This window comes from Sebastes umbrosus, chromosome 9 (genome assembly GCF_015220745.1).
Source record: "Sebastes umbrosus isolate fSebUmb1 chromosome 9, fSebUmb1.pri, whole genome shotgun sequence".
In the NCBI taxonomy this organism is placed as follows: Eukaryota; Metazoa; Chordata; class Actinopteri; order Perciformes; family Sebastidae; genus Sebastes; species Sebastes umbrosus.
Window position 1 is genome coordinate 24,700,486 of NC_051277.1, and position 25,336 is coordinate 24,725,821.

General features: G+C 42.2%; 1 protein-coding gene across 8 annotated transcripts in view; it reads left to right on the forward strand.

Annotated features, from left to right (window-relative positions):
* The first annotated feature begins 13,433 nt into the window (after positions 1-13,433).
* tenm2 (teneurin transmembrane protein 2) overlaps positions 13,434-25,336 on the forward strand; it is a 246,709-nt gene continuing 234,806 nt past the window's right edge. For 6 of the 8 annotated variants that reach the window (XM_037779456.1, XM_037779451.1, XM_037779450.1 and 3 more), the window contains exon 1: positions 13,434-13,959. The gene's annotated coding sequence lies outside the window, so the exon portion shown is untranslated. The remainder of the gene's footprint in view (positions 13,960-25,336) is intronic. The other 2 variants (XM_037779449.1, XM_037779457.1) reach the window with 1 other exon arrangement.

Genomic DNA, 25,336 nt, shown 5'->3' on the forward strand with positions numbered 1-25,336 from the left:
ATAAATATAACCTATTCCAACCATAGACTGTATAAAATATGAACGTAGTCTCTGTGACGTCACCCATCATGCTGTTCTCTTACACCGTTCGTAGCTATACCTACGAAAAGTAATGCACTGTAATTCGTGTCTATGCCACAAAATCAATTCTCACGAAATCGTGAATCAGGAAGTATAGAGAGCAACAAATGCCGCGTAGGGAGGAGCTCGGGGTGGATGGGTGGTTCAAAAAAACCCGGACTGTCCTCCAGGAGACCGATGTTCGTGAAAACCAGAAATAAATGTTGATTTATTTGTCACGTAACTTCTGTTCATAAGTTACGCCACTTCCGGAGTTATTTTAACCTGAACCACGATCTTTTTTCGTAAACCTAACTAAGTGGTTTTGTTGCCTAAACCTAACCAAGACGTTTCCTGTGAAGACAGAAGTTTATTTTGAAAAGACTGTATGCATGTAACGAGCGTGAATTGACACATGCGTCATGTGTTACTGGACATTCGTAGGAAAAATGCACAAAAAGGAGGAATAACTTTTCGTAAGACATCGCACGACCTGTCCAGGGTGTGTCGTGCCTTCGCCCAATGTCAGCTGGGATCGGCATCGTGACCCTTTACAGATAATGGATGGATGGAAGATATCATACATGAGAATACGTTGCAGCCATAAGTTTCTGAAGAGCTGTTGTGAAGCTCAAAGTGGGTGGCTCCAACCGTAACCATCTTGGCACAGCCCAAATCCCAGTTTATCCAAAAATGTGCAAAGAGGTGGATTATCGGTGAAGCTGAGGCGGGCCAGGTGAGACAGCAGAGCAGACAGCTAGCAGCTAGCAACCTAGAACTGCACCCACCTGTCACTCAAAGCAGCCACACCCTCAATTACACCTAAATTTATGCGGGGAAATTAGCTATAGAGACTGTAAACATGTTTATTTCTGCTGCAAAGTTGGGCGTTTTAACATGGGGGTCTGGAGTGACTCACTTTTGGAGCCAGCCTCAAGTGGCCCTTTGAGGAACTGCACTCGTTGGCACTTCTGCGTTGGCTTCATTTCTCAGCACTGGAGGTTGCCGCTTGGTCAAAACCTGAAAATATCACAACACACGTGCTTAATAGGCTCAGACTTCTAAGCTTGCGTTGCCAAAACCACCCGCATACAATAACCAACAGTGTGGCTGTTAATTGATTCACCATCTTGTTCTCTAATATGTCTGCTGTCCTGTGTTCGACCAGAGTAAGTTTGTCTCTGTGACTGACACACAGCATGCTGTCATCAACCCATTCATCAAGCTCTTGTGAAAACAATGGGCTGTTTTAGAGCCAGCCCTGCCATCCCTGCCAGTCCAGAGGGACATGGGAGCCAAAGACAGATGCCGTCTCATCTCTGCTAATTTGATTTCTGGTGTGTGCCTGTCGCAGCTACATGGACTGCACATTAATTGAGATCATGCAAATAAGACAGGGTTTAATTTACTTAATTATAGATTTTTTTTTTCCCCTTACAGTATTTTTTTCATCCCTCTCTCTGTTCTTAGTTCAGTCAGATGGATGTGTCATCTTTGCTTTGCGTTTATAAGCATTCCCTTTGAGTATGTTTTTAGACGTTGTAGAAAGCGTTTAATAATGTTTTTTTATTATTATTTTGCTTTAGTTGCAACGTGAAACTGACTGAAAACATTGTTTTGGCACATTTCCCATTTCCGTAGCTTCTCCCTGTTTGTAAGGAACAGATGAAGTAAGAAGAGTGGATGTTAAAACAGAGAGCGACAGTAATTTACCTTTGATAGACATCATTTACTATCCCTGGCTCTCTTGGCTCGATGTTTAACGTGACAGAACAGTATAACATAAGAGCAGAGACAATGTTTCCCCACAGCCATCTGTGTAAATGACATATTGGTCCACTTGCACTGTCATAATGAATATATTATTAGATTAATTGCTTAAACTGGCCTGCTTCCTGACCTGGTACAGTTACTACCTTACTACCTCACAATAAGGGGTATTTATAAGTTGTTACTAGTGTTTTTCTTTCTCTGTGAAGTAGCTGAGTAATGTAAGTAGTTTAAGTAATGACTTAAATAATGGTATAAATTTGATGGAATTTTGGGTTGCCATGATGTAAGCGAGTAAGTCCTTTTTATGCTGATGGCTGATGCCCCTACCCCCTACCGATGTCTCATTACAAAGTTGAAACCAACACTTCACAACAAGAGGGTAAATTGTAAAATCCAGATTACTGTCTAAAATGTTATGTTGGCAGAGGACACACAATTATATGAATCCTTCCCATAAATGTGAGCTTACAGCCCAGCAGTCCAAAAAGGTCATTTAATTTATACATCATAACCAATCTCAGTTGACAGACTGATTCGGTATGTGTTAGCTTGGTTCAGGGGCTGGAGGTGGGGCGAAGTGGTTAGCCTTTGGTTAAGTGTATAAGCCAGGGACAAACAGGGAATGAAAAATGTCCCTTGACTTTTTGATACAGACCGGCCCACCAAAACCCCCCCAGCGATACACCACCACCCACACAAAATGTTATATGTCATATAACAGTAATGATTACGATATACCAATAGCATAAGATTGATTCCAATTGGACAATGTAGCAGTTTAAGGAATACCAACCAACATTTACAATTTTCTTAGGTTTTGTTCCTTCATTGAATCCTTGTGCGAGAGAACTGGTCTACATTGGTGGTTAGTCTCTGATTTGTTAATGCTAAGTACTAACTTGTTACCAATCACAACCATTCATGCATAACAATGAGTTCAACATTTCAAAAGTTTGCTGTAGCACATCAACCTTTTTGTCCCATCCAGGCTGTGATTGGTCGGTTTACGAAAAGTGACATTGACAAGCGTATTGACTTTTTGAAAAGTTGAACTTTTAGCCTAATATCCAGCTAGCCAAACCCAAACCTTGCTTATCTTATCCCTGTTGTCTTCTGTATCACCGCTTCAGCTATAAAACCTTGACTAACAGACTGTTGAAGGAGGAGGATGGTGTATAATCAAAGTGGGCCGATGACGGATCTCTCTTGCTCTTGTTTTTGTATAACGGAGCGACCGGCCCACCGGGATTTCTACCGGTGCTCTCAATGGTCAGTCCGACTATGGCTTTGTCTTATTTATATGTTGTGGGGTCTCTGCTGGCTTGCTACAGTTTAAAGTAAGTTCTATACAATAAGGCAATGTAGACAGCATAAAGTATACGCTCCTGGAGTTATTGCTGTTGTTTTGAAATCTCACCCCAGTAGAGTGAGAATCGTGTTTCACCCTGTTGTTACAGTTTACGCTGGGAAATGGTAATACTGCTGACAAAAGTGTCATAATATACTATACGTTTATGAGGCTGCTTATTTTACCTTCATAATAGATAAATATAAATGCAGATACTCCACATTGTCTTTGGATAACTTTTAGGGAAAACAGTCTTTCTTTTTTGTCCATTTTTTATAGGAAAATAAATTGCGTGCAAATAAACAATTCTCATTATTTACAATCCATAGTTCATAGGGATTCATTGTTTCTAGGTTTCCCCATGTCTCTGTCTTTCCATTTACTGTTGATATATATATTGAAATCAATATACATTTACAATTTAATAGATTTAAATGTGTATTTTTATCTAGAGATAAAAAGCTGAGATGGCAGCTAGTCACCTTTAACTTTCCCATGCTCTTTTAATGGACATCTTTACCTTTCTATGGCATAATATTTTTTCATTATATTACAAATAAGCATATTAGCCTTATTTTTGGTTGGGTGGTGCTGACTCTGGACTCTCTGACTCTGAAAAATTTGATTGTTAAATCACTTTTGTGAGGAAAAAATACTAAAGTAAATGGCCATATAGTTTCCTAAGAAGAAATTAAAATATTTCCCAAACGTCTCGTAAATTTAATTCTTAAGGTGATGTTTTATGCTTAGTCATATCTCATAATTAGCCATAAAATTTCGGAAAAGAGAAAGTTTGAATTTCGTGTGTGACTGGTCCTCCCAGCTGTCCCATCACAAGCAGTACAGCCAGCGGTAATTCACGACTCAGCTGGTTTTGTTCCGAGTTGTTGGGTGTTTGAACCCCATAGCTTCACTGTAATGGGACTTCTGAGGTGCTGCGTGCCAAACAACCAATACCTACGTGCCAAACTGCCAAAACGATTCATGGGTCTACTTGCAATTAGCTGACTTTTGTCCTTACAATCTTTAAACCTGCATGAATCAACTTTGCTGTTTTTTCGGAGAATCCTTTAAGCTTAAGTTCTATACAATAAGACAATGTAGACGGCATACAGTATACGCTCCTGGAGTTATTGCTGTTGTTTTGAAATCTCACCCCAGCAGAGTGAGAATCATGTTTTACCCCGTTTGTTACAGTATGCGCCGGGAAATGGTAATACTGCTGACAAAAGTGTCAAAATAAATTATACGTCTCTCCAGGAAATACATATCATACCTGAATACATTATCACAAAGCAATCTGGCTATGAGTCGGTGTGTATTTTCTATGCTGATGTACAGACTTAGGAGTCGCACAGTATCTGTGTCGAAGAGGCACCTGTGGATGACTGCTATCTATTCTGAACATAATAACATGAAATAGCAGAGGCTGAACTCTGATCCGGGGCTAAATCAAAAGCAATATCTCACAGGTGGCCACGGCTTCCACTCAGAAACATCTGTTTATGGGTTCCCGTCTGTCTTGCTTAGTCACTTAAGAACAAGACCTCACTATCTCGGGCAAACATCAGCCTTTCTCAAGGGGGCTCAAAAGAAGCTTCCTCATACACGTCTCTGCCAATGTATTGGAAAATAACAGCAGGTTTAGTCATCTGCAACTGGTGGTACAGTAAATAATATCAGTCGCATCAACAATATTGTCACACGTTAATGATTTTTACTCAAAAGCAGGTTAGCCATTGTCATTTGGCAGCAATTACGCAGCCTGTCATCTGGCCAAGTATGTAGAATAAACACATCATTTCCCTCCTATAGAGCCAGTGTGTGTCGGCCGTCCCCCCCTCCACCTCCTCCCCTCTGCCTCTCCCATTTCTTTCCCCTCGAGTGCATCTGATAAAATTAATTGAAAAGAAAAGCAAGTAGCATCCTAAGGCAGTGTTATTGTTATTATTATAATTAGCAATCGTGGCATGGCCCACTGTCTCTGTGGCCTGTTAGCTCACGGGCTAAAGCCTCTAATGAGGTAGCAGTCATGTGGTGTCTGCTCCTCCGCCGCCGCGAAAGAGCAGCGTAGACGGAGCGGAATCATATCGGCGTTGGTCCTTATGTGTGTGTGTGTGTGTGTATGCTTTTACGTGCACGGAAATTGGCATATCATGGGCAGAGCTCAAAAGGGGGGCTCTCGACAGTATTCAGATGCGGTCAAGAAGTAGGACACCACGGACCGAGCATATTAGCGAGTTAATGCACTGACTGGGTTTTGAGTACTGTTGCCATGTTTACCCATACACTGCTAATAGCATTAGGATGCATTACAATGACACCTATAAGCTTAAAAAACTAAAAACATTGGAGTTATTTTTACAGTCAGCAACAATTACTGTGTGCACCCAAGTGAAACAAATGAAGTGAAAGCAAAGATAATTATCTAGATCATCACATTATTACATCATCCGGGGCGTCAAAAATCCAAACACAAGTGAACTTTAAACATACGGTAAGTTGCTGAGCTTAGTTTCTGGGTTTGGAACAGGAAATATTGTTCTTAATACAAAAGGAAAATCAGCATTCTAGTTAGTGAACCAAACCCTCTGCACAGTCTCTTCAAAATGTACAGCACATATTTTCTCACAACTCATTAAAACAAAGAAGCATTCCCGTTGTTTGTTTGCCTGTTTGTTCTCGAGTTGCGTCGTGGAAATAAGAGCCCGAGCTGTTTATACTTAGTGCAGAAAAAGTCTTTTACTTTGTGGGGCAACATTTACTGCAGTTTCTGACTCCTTTTCTACAGTTTCTATGGTAGCTGTACCATGGATTTGAACCGTGGACCTCATGTTATCACACTGTGATGCATTTACAGTACCAACTGCTCCGCACAGCATGTTGTCCTGAAAACATATTTCCTCGTAAAATACAGGGCAATAATGGGCGGGTGCAATAAGTGCCGTTACATCTCGCTAATTAAGTGTTAAATGTGCAATCTGTTCACGTAAACATAAAAGTATTCCCACAGTCAAAAGTCGAAACAACGGATAGCAACTTGCTATCACTTCCTTATGGATTGGCAGCTCTTTTTAACACATGGACCAACACTATACAACAACTTAAACTGAGCAATTCATGTTTTCTGATGCTTTTTTTTTGCCATAGGCTTTCCATCAGTAATGTTTGGAGACCAAGTGGAAAAAATAGGCCTATATTTGAGGTTATGATAACTTGATAACACATTGTTTTTTTTAATATACGGTTTGAATTCTGCCCTACAAAAGCAGACCTAGGGCAGTAATTACTGAGGAAGTGAAGTTGAGTGTGTAAAGTTTTCTGGCTGGACGGCAAACTTCTGGAGAGATATGAAAGTTGTAATCCTTTCTTAGGCTGGTTATTTAAGATTAAATAAAAATGCAGATACTTCACACTGTCTTTGGATAACTTTCAGGGAAAAATGTCTTTCTTATTTTTTGCGTCAGGAAAGGCATCCGGCGTAAACCGCCAAATCAAATATGAGGATCATTAAAATCCGATCTCAGATGATCCAGGGAAGTTTTACTTAATTTTTAGGCTACATAATTCTATGGCATAATATTTTTATGCCTCCGCGCCGGTGACAGCCGTTGCTAGAGGTATCATGCTTTTGGTACCATTCTTGTGAACGTGATATCTCAGGAACTCAAACATCCACTTTGACTCAAGAATGATTAGAAGATGGTTGTCAAAGGTCAAGGTCTCTGTGACCTCACAAAACACGTTTTCTGCCATAATTCAATATTCATATATGCTAATTATGACAATTTCACACAAATGTCAAGTCAGATAAAATGATCAAATGATGACATTTTGGACAGACATGGATGTAAACTGCAGCTTGACTGGTTGGTGGAGGCGTACAAAGATGATTGTGAAAACATTTGAGGAGAGAAATAGGCATTAACGTAACATAGGAGCAGGAAACCGATGGATTGCCTTCTCCGGGTAGGGAATGAGTCCTTACCCCAAGTGAAGGAGTTCAAGTACCTCGGGGTCTTGTTCGCGAGTGAGGTGACGATGGAACGTGAGATTGGTCGGAGAATCGGAGCAGCGGGGGAGGTATTGCATTCGCTTTACCGCACCGTTGTGATGAAAAGAGATCTGAGCCGGAAGGCAAAGCTCTCGATCTACCGGTCAATCTTCGTTCCTACTCTCACCTATGCTCACGAGGGCTGGGTCATGACCGAAAGAACGAGGTCGCGGGTACAAGCGGCCGAAATGGGTTTCCTCAGGAGGGTGGCTGGCGTCTCCCTTAGAGATAGGGTGAGAAGCTCAGTCATCCCTGAGGGACTCGGAGTAGAGCCGCTGCTCCTTTGCGTCGAAAGGAACCAGTTGAGGTGGTTCGGGCATCTAGTACAGATGCCCCCTGGGCGCCTCACTTGGGAGGTGTTCCAGGCATGACCAGCTTGGAGGAGACCACGGGGAAGACCCAGGACTAGGTGGAGAGATTATATCTCCACACTGGACTGGGAATGCCTCGGGATCCCCCAGTCAGAGCTGGTTAATGTGGCCCGGGAAAGGGAAGTTTGGGGTCCCCTGCTGGAGCTGTTGGCCCCGCGACCCGATCCCGGATAAGCGGTTGAAGATGGATGGATGGTAACATAAGAATGATTCATATTTGATCAGCGCTGCCTAGTTTGACCGCTTGGTCTGAGTTCGCGAGTGATTGACAGCCGGCTCTCATAGACAGCAGACCTCAGATCAGCTCTTACTGCTTGTTTTCCTCCGGTCTGTGAAATCTTGCAGATGGCATTAGGAGCACCGGAGGACACAGAGGCACATGATTTTTTTTTTCAGGTTACCTGTGTCATGTACTACTGTCACAATATAGTGATTGTTTTATAAAAAAATCAGCTTTAAGCTCTGACTCTGGACTGCATGAAAAAATTTAGTAAATGTTAAATCACTTTTGTAAGAAAATAAAGTAAATGACCATATAATTTCCCTAAGAAGAAATTAAAATAATCTTTCACAAACTTCTCTTGTAAAAATGAGTTCTCAAAGTGATACATTATGCTGAGTCATGTCTCATAACTCGCCATAAAATTTCAGGAAAAAGAGAAAGTTTGAATTCCGTGTGTGCCTGGTCCTCCCAGCTGAGATCACAAGCTGAGGTAAGGAGGCCGGCTGCTGTTCGAGCTTGTGTCGAGACCGAGCGCTAAGATTCATGGGAGCGCGAATAGCTGTTGGAGGCCTTGATTGGTGGAGGACTTTATCAGTCACATGACCAAAACAGAGCCCGTGTGGAGGGCTTCATATGAAGGCTGCTGCCATACCGAAAGCGTTTAGTTCCTCTGAGCCATCAGCTGGGAAATTGCTGAGTAAAAATACGAGCGTGTGTGTTTGTGCGCAGACACGTACACGCTGTGTAAGGGGGTGGGGGGGGGACTCAATTAAAAACCAGCTGTGCCCTATTCCTCTGTAAGCCCTCCAGCAATCCACACCCCCCTTCGCTCATGTCTTACCCCCGGTCCCCTCCTTCTCCACAACCCCCCTGCTGCTCTGTAAGCTGCCTGTAAGCTTTCAGACTCATGCCGATGGATCTAATGCTTCCCCCTGAAAACACACGTGCGCACACACACACATGCACATATCGCCTACCTCTCGAATATACTGTAAATGCTCATTTGCCCCCCGCTGCTTGATGTAATTTCGGCAGACTTGCGCGCGCCAAACCAAGCCCGGCTCCCCCTCGTCTTCCTCTGCTCTCTCCTACTCCCCGATGTACCTGTTACTGCCTCACATCAGCCAGCTCCCACTACAGCGGGGGCACTTACAGCTCTGAGGGAGAGATGAGAGCAACAAGGAATACAAAGTCAAATGCTTTACTTACTAAAAGAGACAAACAAGCAGACAGACAGAAAGAAAAACAGGCTGAAAGAAACCCGCTAATATGGTCTTAAATAACCAGCTGCATTCTAAGAAGCAAAGGCTAGTGTGGCTAAAGACGCTGTCTGCCTATACCACCCATTACTCTGAATATCACTGCTGCTTTTTGCTCATCTTAGTTGACTGAAAGCAACTACATATTAGCTTTTCTTTCGTGCTTTTCATACTATTTTGAATAGCTATAATTCATGTATTATATACTAGTGCTATAGAGAAAAAGGTACAGTTAATATAGCTTAATAAGGGAGTATTCAGAGGGCAGGGATAGTGCTTAGCCAGCTAATCAGTGGTAATTCCATAAGTTCAGGTCCTTTAATTAGCTAATTTGCATTTTGAGAATTAATGGAATTGATTATATAATTAACAGTACAATGCATCTTCTTCTCGATGGTAGCAAGGCACACATACACCCGCAGATACACGCTGTAGGGAGGGTTAACCCTTTAGGGTGTGTGGATATGATATGGTGATAGATGCATGGGAGAGAACTCATCGCACAAGGTTAAACAGAACCCCTGACACGGTGCAGTCTGTAATGGTGGAGATAGGGGCCGGGAACGCCGTCCTCCACCATGAGTGCTGGGAGGCTTCAAGGACCCCTGAGCATTGGCTATAAGCATTAGGCTTTGATAGGCCGTAATGGCTTGTGCTAATATTGGCTCGTGATAGAGAAAAGGTCAGCTAACTCATCTAACACGTATAGCATCTGACAACTTGCCTCGGGATGATTTTTTCCTCGTTCGAGCTGAGTCTGGAGCAACACGTTCATCCGAGGGGTCAGATTTTATGATGATCCATCACTTTTTAAGATGGCGGTTTCTAATTATGGCACGAGGCGAAAGGGACGGTAAAGAAATGGAACTTAGCTACTAGCTAATTGGCAAAATATTATTGTTGTAGTTTGCTTTAAAGCTGCAGTGGGTAGAATTTGAGCAATTATGATTAAAAAAAGTTATTTTTAATAAAACGGTCACTATATCCTGACAGTAGTACATGAGATCTGAAAAAAAAATCATGTGCCTCTGTGTCCTATGGCATCTGCAAGATTTCACAGACCAGAGGAAAACAACCAATCAGAGCCAAGCTGGAGACTTGCCGTCTCAGAGCAGCTGTCAATCACTCGCGAACTCCGATCAAACGGTCAAACTAGGCAGCGCTGATCAAATATGGATCAATTATCTGTTACTGTAATGCCTATTTCTAGCGTAGGTTTGTGACCCGGCAGCCAATTTGAGATCAGTTGAAGAAATATCAAGCACCGCCCACCAGCCGGAGCACAGCCAATAGGAACGCTCTCTCTCTCTGAAATGACCTGTGATTGGCCAAAGTCTCCCCTCACGGGTTCGATTTTCTAAAGCCTGAAAACAGAGCCATGAGGAGGTGCAGAAGTCTAGTTTTCTCTCAAAACATTTAAATTACAATATGCTGTAAGGTTTATTATGGATTTTTTGCCCAATGATGACCAAAATATTCTGCCTTTAATCTTTAAAGGAGGAAAAATAATTTGTTTAACAAGAAAAAAGTGAACTGCTAGTGGTACTTGAAGCACCACTAGAGGCTCTTGGCGTGCCCTAACGTGGTAAAAGAGAGGGTGGAGGATTGCCACGGCTGATCCTGCTTTATGGCAGGAGGAGGAGGAGGAGGAACACGGACAGCCTGTAGGCAGAAGCTGGCGGCCGTCTACTCGGAGGTCGATTTTAAACCGATGAGCAATGTGCTGGTCAGCCACCCGTAGCTGCAGCTTCTGGGCGATCTAATCTGGGTTTGTTCACTGGCCGGTCTCCACATCTATGCTCGCTGGCTAAGTGTTGGGCCTGTTATAGGACATATTAGGGCTAATCTCTAGGTGTGTCCATATGCGAGGACTTAAGTGCAGACGGATGGAAAGGGCAGATTTAATTCTGCTGACATCATTACTCTCCAATCCCCCACTAACACCCCGGGAGAAGGGTCGGTGCAGGGTTTTTATCATTATTCTTGGCTCTTGTTTTGTGGAATAACAGTTTGTATGAGTTGTTACGAGCAACAACACATTTTTGACAACAAGCTTGTGTTATGCCTTAAAGGAGCTATACTCAGCTCATTATCTTTAAGAAAAACAAAACTCCACAATGGACAGTGTGGGGAAACTTTAACGCTCCGGACAAGCTGCACCTGCATGATTAAGAATACCGTGGGCACGAGTCAAAGCTGTTGGGTTTTTTTTAGGTTATCACTTGGGGACTTAAAAATGGTTCACCATCTTACCCTCATCTGCATTTTTCATCTCATATACTGCACCTGTGCAGCCCACTAGAGATCCCATGATTCCCTCCTGTATCCTTTCACCCTTCGCTCTGGATCTCACCATCTGTGCATTCAAATCACGTTCGAGGCTTTCGCGATTTTACTCGCCCTATAATAAGCCGACTCCCTTATTCGTCTTAATAAATACATCCACGGCGGACATGAAAGAGTTAATAAATAAATAAATAAATAAATAATCAAAGCCAGAAGTGGGAGGTTTATGTCCCCTGCTAATCCCCAGTTATGCATAAAAATGCCTCGGAAATGAAATCTTTATCAAAAGAGCCACAAGGTTCTCCTTACAAGGTGTTTTCAAATAAGCGGACGTTATTATCATACCTCCATTGGGAAATATGCATTTACAGCTCGGAGAGCGAGAGGCAATAGGGTAACTGTTAACAATGTTTTCCCTAGTTATGGTGCATAATTGCATGCTTCTGTTATTGCACCTTTTCTATTGCTGCTAATACAGAGGAAAGCCCATTAGGCGGTGCGCTAATGTGAACGGTAGCCTGCAGTGCAGTGGGTGCACTGTTTAAAAAGAGATGCATGAGGGCCACTGTAATGAGCACTGTAGGCCGCTGAAGGAGGCTACTAACACCCAAAGCTCTGGGAAATACAGTGAGAGTCAACTGTGCCTGTTAGGCTGTAAATAGATGTGGCAGTGTTGCTGTGTAGCCCATTTGGCATAATGGAGCTGACCTTTTATTCCTTTAATACAGTACATGTAAATTATCAGAGAATGATATTCAGTAGGGTATCACACAGCATGATGCAACAGTAGGGTATATAGATTTTTATTAAGGCTGTCAATCGATTCAAATATTTAATCAAATTAATTGCATGATTGTCCATAGTTAATCGCGAATAATTGCAAATTAATCGCACATTTTTTATCCGTTCAAATGTAACTTAAAGGGAGATTTGTCAATTATTTAATAATTGTATCAACATGTAAGTGGGCAGATATGCTTGCTTCATGCACATTTATGCATATATTTATTATTGGAAATCAATTAACAACACAGAAAAATAACAAATATTGTCCAGAAATATGAAATATGAAATGAACATTATATCAAAATTGTAGACTATACCTCTCATTCTTGGTAACGTGTCCCACATTGTCCCACACAAACATACTCTTTGTCACACATTTGGTTTGTTGCTGGTCACCCTATCCAGAAAGAAACCCTCACAGGTACTGCATTTAGCATAAAAAAATATGCTCAAATCATAACATAACTGCAGCCCAACAGGCAACAACAGCTGTCATCAGTGTGTCAGTGTGCTGACTTGACTATGACTTGACCTAAAACCGAATGTAATTATCATAATGTCTGTAAAGGGGAGACTTGTGGGTACCCATAGAACCTGTTTTCATTCACATATCTTGAGGTCAGAGGTCAAGGGACCCTTTTGGCAAATTACATCTTCAACATCTTCATCTTAACTAGGGGTGGGAATCACCAGAGGCCCCATGATACGATGTTGTCACGATACTTAAATCATGATATGATCATATTGCGATAAGATATATCGCGATTTATTACTTTTTTCAACTGCAAATTATGCAGTTTGCCAACATCTGTTTTATCTAAAAAAATACAGTTTTCACTCTGTTTATCTCAGAGTTTTCATTGATATTTCTTGAGGTCAGAGGTCAAGGGACCCCTTTGAAAGTGGCCATGCCAGTTTTTCTTCGCCAAAGTTTGGAACATTTCTTAGCTTTAAAACTGAGCCTTCTACAACCTAAAAATCGCAATTTTAAATGTTAATTTATTTCAAGAAATTAGTGGCATTAAAACAAATTGACAGCCCTAATTTTTTATCTTTTCAAAAATAATGATAATATATTGTTTACATTTGCAGTGATTTCCAGTTAAGGACCAGCATTATATATTACATGTTTTTTTATTCTAATTGTTTAATTGATCCCTGCTGTGTCATCCCCTTTAGCTTGCAGTCAGTCAAGTCCACACAGTGGATTACTCTTCACATGCACTGGTAATGACCATTGACTTGGCTTTGGCCGTGAACGCGCGCTCCGCGAGCCTCGGTCATTCCTCTATAGGCTGCTGTGTGTGTGGATGGTCGCTCCCTGGATGCTGCTGCGCGCAGCCCTTTAACCGATCGGTCGTCTCTCAGGTCTAAAGAGAGAGAGGAATCAACGGAAGACGGAAAAACCTTTCGTCCGGTTTCGGGGTGCACCTTTTTTTCCACCAGTCAGCAGCAGCTGCATGTTAACCTATAACGACCGAGACACCGCCACAGGAATGGATTGCTCCGTGTGATTTTGTGCAGAGATGTTGCACTATACTGGAAGCTTATAGCCTTTCCTCTCCATCTCCACCAGCTCTCTCTCTCTCTCTCTCTCTCTCTCACCTCACGCTGCGCGCAATAGCGGCTCGTCAGGACTCAGGACAGACGGGGCAAAAAGAAAAAGTGTGTAATAAACAAGTGTGTCAAGTCGGACTGTTCGATCTGAAGCGGAGGAAAAGTTCAAGTTGAAGAAGAAGAGGAGGGTTATGCAGTGAGTGCACCGCGCGCAGCTGGTTGGGGGGAGAAAAAAAAAAAAGGTACGTGATATTTCCAAATCTATTCACATGGAAACGATGCTCATTACGCGTTTGTTTACTGTCAGGCTCGCGCGTCCACATGTGTTTTGTGGTGCGCCATCACCACCATCACCATCAGTTGTCGTGGAGCCGTGACATTGAGGTGTAATCGGAGTAAGATTTATGGTTCCTCGTGTGAGCGTGCATGCACTTGACTTGGTCACACATGCACGGATCCTCTTCGCGTGTCCGCAGCGTCATTTTTGTCCAGCTGCTTTGGTTCATAGTTCCTTGGCTGGGATGACCTTATATGAAGCGGTTTTGCATGTTCGCACATCTGCATGGCAACACACATTATGATAGGCCTGCTGTGTGTAAAACAAAAAAAAACACGTGTCCACAGGCTGTGCAGTGCTTCCTTTATGTAAAAGGGTCAAGGTGGAAATGTTGGAGCTGTCAGGAGCTCGGCTATAACCTTTAGCTCCTGACGCTCCTGACGCGTTTATGGCTCTACCGCAGCAGCGGCGCAGCAGCAGCAGCAGCATCCTCATCATCATCTCATCGCTCTCCTTACATGCATGCGTGATGAAAGTGAGTTTGCCCTTCAAAAAAAAAAAAAACAGATGCTTTCTCGTCATCATGACAAAAGATGGAGTTTACTGGTGGGCTTTTAATTGGCTGCTTGACCCGTCCACTATATACCGCTCCTCTTCCTCTCCTCCTCCTCTTCAGGACGCGCGGTCACATCAGCTCTGAGTTAATCTGCTCCAAAGCACCAATTGCTACACTGCACTTTGTGTTTTTTTCTACAGTCTTTGTGTTCATTAATATTTCACCAGCTATAGCTCACATGCTGCCATATAGAAATAATGCATGGTGTTATGCTTTGCAGAAAATCAAAGATCCAGGCAGTGTGTAAGGTGCTGTGCTGAATTTTAACATCTGTCCTCTGCTGCCATGCTCTGTGTTTTTTTTTTGTTTTTTTTTTGGTGACACAGAGAGGCTGAAAGCCACAGCCCAGCTGGCTCACCCCTGGAGCTGCAGCAAGGACCATAACGCTGCAGGAAGCTGTAGTTGTTCACTCAGGGCATTTGGGCACAAGTGTGACTCTTAGTTAAGGATTTAAAGCCATATGCTTGCAATAAGTTAATGGTTGCATTAGCGGGAAAAAACAACTTTTTGGAGTTTCTGTCAAGTAGGGCGTCAAAGGGATGAGACCCCCCACACACACACACAGCTGTAAATCCCAGAGCCTGGCACCTTTGTGACATGAAAACACACGCAGATGCCGTGCAAGATCTCGGCGATGAGACGCCCCCCTTGGGGTTGGCACTTCAATCCAACTTGTACATATTCTCTCGGTGGCCCTTCTATCTCCTCCTCCACCTTTAGCTCTCTTCAAGGCTGCCTGCGTTTATGTGATCCCTCACGCTCTTTGATCTGTCTCCCACTTTCCATCCTCCATCTTGAGCTTTTGACAGGGGCATAGAAATCAAAAAAGACTCAGTTTTGGGGCGTCTGACACATTTAAATACATGCATACAGGAACAAGTGCACATTGTGTACTTTAATCTGTTTTACCCACGCAGACAAGTGCACACACTCTTTAACCTGCCAAGTGTAATCATTGTGCCCAGTGTGTTTGTGTGTGTGTGTGTGTGTGTGCATATGTGTAGAGAGCCACAGTCTTAAGTGCTAATAGGAGCTCACGCTGGACGGCAGCAGGCCGTGTCAACCGCAATCTCCAGACAAGCCCTCAGGGTGTCCCATTTGGCATGGCTACACACACACTCAGACACACACAAACAAGGCCTGAGAGGTTTAGACTTGACTCAAGGGTCTGAGCACCGCGGGTTCTCTGAGTCCACGTCCTTGCTGGACCTTCACAACTATTCAACAAGATTAACTCTGTGCTGTTACCATGGAGATATAGTTTTTTAGTCACAAACTTTTATGTGAGCGGTGGATATTTTGTTAAAGAGGACCTATTTATGCTCATTTTCGGGTGCGTACTTGTATTTTGGGTTTCTACTATATTGCATGCTTTAATATTCAAAAAACGCTTTATTTTTTCTCATACCGGCTGTGCCGCAGCACATCTTTTCACCGTTCGTCTGAAACGCTCCGTTTCAGCTCCTGCCCCGTCTCTCCCATAAACACAGTCTGCTCGGATCGGTCAGTTGGCCCACTGTGTTGTTGTCACCCGAAAAAAAATCTTCTAACTCCTTCAGCTCCGCTCAAACTAGCTTTGTTTGAGGGCGTGCCAACTAGCCGCTTGTTAGGTAATATGCTAATGCGTTACGAAAGAAAAGGCGGGACTTCAAGCCAGGCGTTTCAGGCAGTTCAGGATTAGTGTTTCTGTGGGGGAGAGTAACTCCCTTTGGCATGGACTTTGGGGTTTGTAATTTGGCAGACCTTTTACATGCACGAGAAACTATATGAAGGAAAGGGAAGAAGCACAAAAGCATAATAGGTCCTCTTTAATTCACACGTGAACATGACGAGAGAGTGAATCTCTTTCTGTTAATCTCTCCCTTCCTCTATGTGGGTTACGTATTTATACATACATTTTACCGCAACACCTGTGAGGCCCGGGAACGAGCAGCATCAATCTTCATTAGACTGAAATGAGGCTGGCCCCGTTGAATAAATGACCATCATTGAGTGTGTGTGTGTGTGTGTGTGTGTGTGTGTGTTGTAGCCCGCTCTGACCCAGCTGACAGATGACTGCAGTGATTTTCCAGGGTTCAGCAGATTAGAGGATTAAAGACTGAAGGCTTCACACAATAACTCTAATGCATACGCACACACATACAGACACACACAAACAAACAAACGCCGTCGGGGCCGCGGGGCTGTTCAGAGGTCAGTGATATCCAGTGTGACCCCCCCGCCGCTGAGTTCCGTCCTGCGTTGTGCAGATAGCGCCGTCCACATTCACAAACAGATGGAAAACGGCATTAGAAAGAACCTCAAGAGCCCAATTTCACTAATGTCATTTTCACACTACAGGCGCGACCCGTATTGGTACTGACTGAGCGCCCAGTTAATACGTTTTGTCCTTCCCAACCAATTCAGAACCCACTCAGTGTTAGATAATGAACCAGCGTAGTGGGCTGAATGTTTGTGGCCATGGCCGCTGCAATTTGGTTGCCGATTTAGAGCCAAATGTCCCTTTCAAAACACAAAACGGGCACCATTGTGTTCATTGTTTTTAAATTCTGTCAACTACATTGCAGCATGTTAACTGATGTCACAACAAAAAAAGCTGCTTATACTGTACTGTATGTCTCTCGGGTGTAATTACCTGCAAAGTGCCGGTTATTTGTAGTACGATTTCATGTGTTGACTGCTTTGGTTTTGGGAGCAACTATTTGCAGCACAGCGTTTAAGTTTTTTTTTCTTTACCTGGACTATTTAACAAGGTGTGAACGCCTCTGACAGTGCAACCATAGTAACATTAGCGAGTTTTAAAATACCTTAAATCCATCAGATTTAGTCTTGGGGGCTAAGTTTATACTTTTATTTTTTCATGAAGATGCTTGAGAGGATAAAGCACGCAATTATCCCCCAGCAGATCTACACACCTGCAGCTTAAAACCTCCCTTTTTTGTGTTTTGTTTTTTAAGCCATTTTCACAAGCAGGTCTTGAATGATTCAGTGCTAAATAGAGTTGAGGGCATGATTGTTATTTTATCAGGTAAAATCATTTTTTGAAATCCAGCAAACACCGCCGGTGTACGGTACATTAGACCTTAACATCTTATCATTTGAGACAGAGCAGGATAGGTGGTAATGGAAGCAGAAACAACCTCTTGTCACTACTGATTAACAAAGAACGCTGACCTTTACAGAGAGGAGAGTTGGGTTGAAAATGATGGTCTTTGTGACAGAATACTGAGAGGAGGGGGTGACATTGTTTATACTGTTGCTGTAATTGTCAGCATACCGGTAAATGGAAAATACTAGCTTTGCTCTATTATAGGCTGCTCTGTCCGTCCTACTACCCTCTCAGCTATTTCACAAGCTCATGGCTTTTTTGAGCCAGAAATACAATCAACACGGTGTCATAAATCCAGATCCAGAAAAGAAAACTGCTGCAGGAATGGTTTCATTCCTATTATATGCTGCCCCGGTCTGCCCTCCTGCAGAGCAGCTTTTGGGTGGCATGAGATACAGCAGTGTCAGAAGGGCTTTTGATGAGAGAGGACCGGCTCAGTTTCCCCCTCCTCATTTCTACCGCGTCCAACCGGTTGTGCACCGCTCAACGTCCCCCTCCACATTTCCCTGCTCCGGCTGTCTAGTCCTCAATTTGATTCATTCATGCCTCATTGTCCTCTCTGTTTCATATTTCAACATTTCAACCCTCAACATTAATTGTGCTCCTTCGGGGGAGCTTTAGACATATGGAATAGCACGCTGTGGTTTCTCGAGAGGCTAAAATTACAAAGACTCGCTGATGAAGGAGCAAATCACATTAATTGCAGTAATTGATTAATTGGTGGGTAGATGATAGGAAACCACAGAGTTGATGACATCTCCCATAGTTTTCGGAAGAATTGTGGCTTGGGTTTTGATAAAAGTGAAACTAAAATTAATGTTTTACTTTTTTTTCTCTCTTAAAGCTAGGATTGGTAATGTTCTTCAAAAATGTTTTTGTTATCTGTATTTAGTTATCTCTTTACATCCCGACTACAATCAATGAATCAAATGCTCTGAGAAAAAAAAAGGGGAAAAACCTGGTATTTATGGCTGTCGCAGGATAAACCCGTCCAATCATTTCATTCGGGCCTCCATACCCGTCTACCTGCGAGCACCCTGCCTGTGCCCTCATTGGGCGTCACCAGTCCTCCACGAGCTGCTGGCTTAACAGCTGTGAGTACTAACAATAGCCATGTTTGTTGTTTATGTTCATAATGATAATTTTGGGGGAGGAGTGGCTTTGGAGGAAAGCCTGAAGGAACGGACTGTCAGTGTTGCCAACTTGGCGACTTTCTCGCTAGATTTAGCACATTTTGGAGCTAGTGCTTCTAGCTACTTTCATTGGCAACATTAGGATGGGTTTGTCGGTTGGATAATTTAAAAAATGAAGTGTACTCTTGCTAATTTCTCAAGATTACCAACCCTAGCTTTAAGTGAACCGACACTTAGGTACCAAGTCGATGTCCAAATTCTGAAAACGTGTCGGTACTCGTTTTTCTACAGTGGCACCATCAGGGCTTGAGTCTAACGGCGTCCTGTCGCCCTGGGGACGGTAGAAAATGTCTTTGGGACTCAGTAAACTCTCTATCGACGCGTCTTGTGGACGCACCCTATTTTTCCCTGATAATGCTACATTGTGAACACCAAATCCATGTTGAAATCTGCAGGATGAGAGCTAGTAAACATTAGCCATTAGCTCCATGCAGGACTGTGTTGCTTACTGGCTGCTAACAGCTCACGTTAACAAGCTCTCGTCCTGACGATTTCAACACGGGAGCTGTCAGTGATTTATTTTTTACTATTCAGTAAAAATGAGTATTGGGCAAAGGTAAAGTCTAACCTAATCATGATGAGTTCAAATGTAATCTTGTAAAATGTACTTTTGGGCAAGAAACTTGAATAAATTCCGTTGTTTGAAGGAGATGTCTTCATAGCAATATTACTGTTTAACGGTTATAAAGGAGTGTATGTTGAAGTATAATGTATTTATTCTTTTTACTTTTGTTTTTTACCGTGGTATCGAATTGGTATCGAGAATTGTGGAATTTCACTAGTATTAGTATCAACTACTAAATACATTTCTGGTATTGTTACATCACTAACTGAACAATACTTTGTGCAAGCCATTTTTTGGATGACTGCATCAATTGATTCGCCCGATCACATATAACCAAAACAATTAGTCATAATTCTGTTGTATCCCCCGTTATGACAATTATATGTATCAAGATATTAAAGATAACATTTCACTTTTGCCAAACAGTTTGGAAAGATGCCTGCCTCCCTCAAATCTTGTGTTTCTGGATGAGAAAAGAAGTTGGTGTGGTTACTTTGTGGCAGCCTGTGGGTTGTGTATGATTTAATCAAGGTAAACACAGTGGATCGTAGCGTGTAATGCACTGCCACCAAAATAAAGCCCCAGATATCTCTTTATTGGAACAACGATTCTCAAAATTGCCACCAAGACACATATTAGACGTCGAATTAGCCAGCGCGACTCTAACTTAATGTGAAAACAATTTTGAATAGGCTACATAATAGTCTGACATTTTTTGGAGACAGCATTTAGCAAACATTACTGTGTCTTTATGCATTCCTGTATTGGCTCCAGCTTTCAGATTCACTACGTTTGAGTATTGTCGGTATGTTGTTTGGTTTTTCTTAGACTAACATGAAATCTGAATGCCATTCAGAGCTCGTTCCTTCCATTAGTCCCTTACATTACATACTCTTTATGACCTTGACGGCCTATAGTTCTTTCAAGGGGCTGTAGCTCAGACCACAGCGCTCAATGCAGTGCGATGTGTGTTCGCATGTGTGCGACTTGTGACGCCCGGCATTCGCTGTGCTTTAGAGAAAGTGACGCGTGTGGAGAGCAGCCTTCATCTTGGATTACCATGCTCATGGATCCTGTGGGTTTTTTGTGCTGGAAGAGATGGCAGAGTGGGATGATATTTACTACATCTGTCTGACAGCTGACCGACTGGTTTTAACTCATCCTCCTCACATGCCCGTGGCTCTTTGTTGTGAGCTTCCTGGTTGCATTTAAGTTGAGCAAAAATAAAGTCTCTAACTCATGTGCCTACTTGCACATTAACTCGGGGATAATGGCCAGCACCAAGTCTTTTATCATGGACCAACCTGGTGTGAGGCCATCAGTAACTGATTTCAGTGGATTATTTAGGGGAAACTACCAGAAACGAGAGACAGCTAGAGGTTAAAAAGATTAGCTGATGAATCAAAAATGAATCTGCAAGTAGTGTGATAACCATTTCAATCATTTTTTTTTGAGCTAAACTGTCAAACATGTTCTGGTTTTTAGCTTCTCAAATGAGCAGATTTGATGCTTTTCTTTAACATATATGATAGCTAACTGAATATTTCATGGTTTTGAACTGGTTCTTGGATTAAACAAACAATCTGAAGATCTTGGATTTGGGAATTTCTTTTTTTACATTTTTTATTTTAATTAGGAAAAGACAATGGTTGCGTCCGAAATTCCACACTAACATGCTATTTAGTGACAGTATGTGAGATATTTTAGTATGTCCGAAACCTTAGTATTAAACCAATAGTACACGAATTGCATACTATTTCTGGGGAAATATTAGAGTATGCAACGCTGGACACTACGGCAGCATAAATATCCCACAATGCAATGCGGTAGTGACGACAACGTTCATAGCAGACGTTGACGGACAGCTCTGTAACATCAATAACGCTTCAATTTAACTGTCACTTTGCTCAGCTTAATTTATATTTTAAATTAATTCAGACTTTAAATCCCCAAAAACGTTGTTTAGTTCACATGAGGTTGGCACGGGTAACCACGGTTACACGTCTCCAACCAGCAAGGAGGCTTTCAGGAAGTAACGACATTAATTACTGCTCAGTGCGTCCGAAAAGATAAACACTACCGTTTATTCACACAAAAGTATGACATACGAAAGTACACCTATTAAGTATGGAGTGCATAGTATGCAATTTCGGACTAAGACAGAATCAGTGTGTACAAAACTATCCAGATATTTGTACTTAACACCCTTTTCCAGGTTTTATATACATGTACAGTATATACTGTATGCAAATGCACAAAAGAGGTATGCGCATGCTGCAGTTCCTGTGTCATAAGTCAGTCCTCTGGAGAACTGTAGGTCTTCCATCTTCACTTCATAAAGTATGTAACCATGTATACCCTTCGACATTTAACGCATCTACACATCAATATTCATTTGCATACCCATACATATACAGCCTACATGCCCATGCTTTCTTACACTGTATATGCCCATCCACCCCTCTATTAAAGATGTAACTACTGTATATACATTAGAACCAAGGGAGCTTACATTTATTTCACAATATTCTCTTCAAGAAGAGGGAAGGAAAATGAAACATCCGTGGACTCATACAAAGTCTGCTCATATTGGGGTTATAAATTCGATTCCAAATCTGGTCAAATTTGCCTTTTTGGATCCTCAAAGAGAAAGTCAACTTTTCAATTTTAAATATTTCAAAAATGATTCCACACTAATCATCCAGTGTAGGTGTTGCTAGATGTAGCTACCTTCTCGTGATTGTTTTTTTACTTGCCAGCAAAAGCTTTATATGCCTCCTCAAAAACAGAAAATGGCCCAGATAAAGAGTTTCCAAGTTCAGGGGTATTTGAGTCTTGAATACAGTGGGACTTTGGGAATTTCATTGGGCACTTTTTCTGCCCATTTTTAAACTAAATGATTAATCAATTAAGCAGTAAAATAATCAATAATGAAAAATATCATTGGTTGTATCCCTAATGGCCTATTGAGTGACACATTCCTCCAGTTAGGTGCTCATCATCTGTTAGTTGAAAATACACCTGTTGGGGTGCAAACTGGGTGAAGGCTGATCCCTTTGTGAAGTAGTTTTGGTCCCATTGAAGATGCAAAGCAAAGCGCCCATTGAGCCTTTCCAGGCCACAGTGAGTCAAACTGAATTTCCTGGCTGACAATGCAGAGCTAGCTTGTATAAAAAGTAACCACGAGCAGCCTTGGTCTGTTGGCCCCGCAGTGCAGGGTTTTCTTTTAAAACTGCTTCCCATCAGTGTGGAGAGGCCGGCGAGTGGTCGCCACTACAAATTACAAACCCTCCTGCCTCTTCTTTCCTGTCTCTGTTTGGAGAAATACAGTGAAAAGTAGACTTGTCCTCTGCTGCCCTTAAGAGGAAGGTGTGGCCGGTTGAGTCATGCTCAAACACACTGCCGATTCATCGCTCAACCCCACAGACCCAGTCGAGCCCTGACGCCTTTGCTGCTTCAGACGGGGCGTGTTGTTGAGGAAATCACTGACGATGCTTGAGGATCTTTTGTGGCCGTGAACTTGCTTAATATCTTTGGTCTTCTGCATTTCTAAATACACTTCAGCTGAGGTTGCATGCGGGTCTGCTGCAATCCTGACTAGTCGAGGACATATCAACTAAGGGTCACATCCAAGCAAATACACACACAAGCACACACGCTAGCAATTACTGTGGTTTCTCCATTTACTGTGCTCCAACTCCCCTACTCTTGATTTGTGGGATCGTTCAATTCCATGCCTTTCACAGCCAATGGAATAACCACAAACTCTCTGCGGCAGCCAATGAATTGAGGAAATGTAGTGTACCTTCACCCCCCTCTATTGCTTATCCCCTCTTTCTTTCTCTCTCTGTCTCTCTTTCTAAGCAGACATGCCTAGTTACAGTCTAAAATGGCCTTGTGAAGGAGGACGCGAGTTAAGATGGCATCCCCGGAGACTTTTCAGAGAAGTAATTTAATAAACTGTGATATTTTCCCACTCCACAAGGAGAAGGGAATAGGCTCAGAAAAGTAATGAAACTCAGCTGTTGAATTTTTAATATTACAAAATCAATTTCCTGTACTTGAACATAACCGAGGAAGGCTCTTTTCTTCTACCTGAGTTGCAAAATGCACAGTGATAGCACTGACTTCCGGCTAGCGTCCCACTGAAATCAGAGTGGTCTAAAGGTTTGATCCAAACATTTGTTCAGCAGCTTCTCTTGGCTCCCACCTGCTCTTGAACATTTCACTAACAGCTTATAAGTATATACGGATATACTTGTTCATTAATAATAAAACTATGAGGGCAAAAAAGCACAAGGGTGTAAAATGCACATTCAATGTGCTCTCATGACTTTCTCCAGCTGTTTTGGCATATTCAGATTTGATCATATCATCATGATATGACCAACTGAAAGTCAATAAGTAAGGGATAATGTACAGCGAGCCGGTTATTATTGCGAAATGAACCTTGACAGGGTCTTGAATCACCCTGAAGGGGTTAATTTCCCAATAATGACCCGCTCGCTGCACATTATCCCTCTTATTACACAGCTACTTACATAAGAAATCAATAATTTGACACAAAAACGGTCCGCCAGAGTCCGACATCAGAACTGGGCCCATGGCAACGGACTGTTATGCATAGCAACGGTCTGCTATAAAAATTAATAATAGACTAGATTGCCGTAATTGACCAATCAGAATCAAGTATTCAACAAAGCCATGTAATAAATAATTTTACTGAATTGTCTCTCTCCGCTACTTTCAGGCCAAATCTAATGGATTCCTGTTATCCTAGGACTTTGGTTCATATTGGATGATTTTGTAACATGTGATTTACGTTTATTGCCAACATTGAGTGCCAATCAGCTTTGTCCTTTATGGAGTAAGTTGGAATATAAGCTGGTGATCCGGTGGTAGATGGACATGTAGCTCATCTGCCTTCATACAACTGTATGGAGTTTGCGTCCCATAACAGACCAATTTAGTTTCCCATTGCCACAATTTGTCTAATCTTACCATCCAATAGTTGCCATGTGCCAAAATTGTATAAATAAATAATTGCATTGAAGTTTTAAAAAGGTTGTTATGTAAGGGATACTGTACAGCGAGCCAGTCATTGTTGTGCAAGAATTGGGTCTCTCATCGCCCTGAAGGGGATTCTTTCACAACGATGACTTGCTAGCTGTACATTATCCAGCTTGTTACATGGCTACTTACTGAAGAAATCAATATTTTGACACAAAAATGGTCCGCCAGAGTCCGACATCAGAGCTGCGCCCATAGCAACTGTCTGCTATACATAGCAACGGCATGTTATAGAGAAATTATCGACCGCAGAACGCCTTGATTGACCAATCAGAATCGAGTATTCAACACAGCCGTGTAATAATCTAATATAAATGTTCTGTCTGGTAATAGAGTTAGATTCACAATTTAGCAAGCTAGCAAGTGGGTAACTTAATGCAGTAAATGCAAAGGCATAAAGACAGAGGAAAAAAATGAGGCCGTTGGGAATATCAAAATGATTATAATGAATTATAAAATGATGAGGAAAAACAATACAGTATAAGACTAAAATTACAATATATTCACTTATTATGCACTGAAAAATGCACTTCCATGGCCTCCGCCATTTCTGACAACGCCAACAAACACCTCACAAGTCGTGAACTCGGACCTTTCAGAAACTTACCACAAATCTAGTGGCAGAATTATTCTTACGGGCTCAAAGCATCCATTACACCTACATTTTGGTTTCCTGGTTTCCTCCCAAATTTTGATTGAAAGAATTACTCCCATTGTTATATTTATTCTGTCAACGTTTTTTGTCATTATCAGGCTTCAATATATCTGACCGATCATTTCGATTGGACT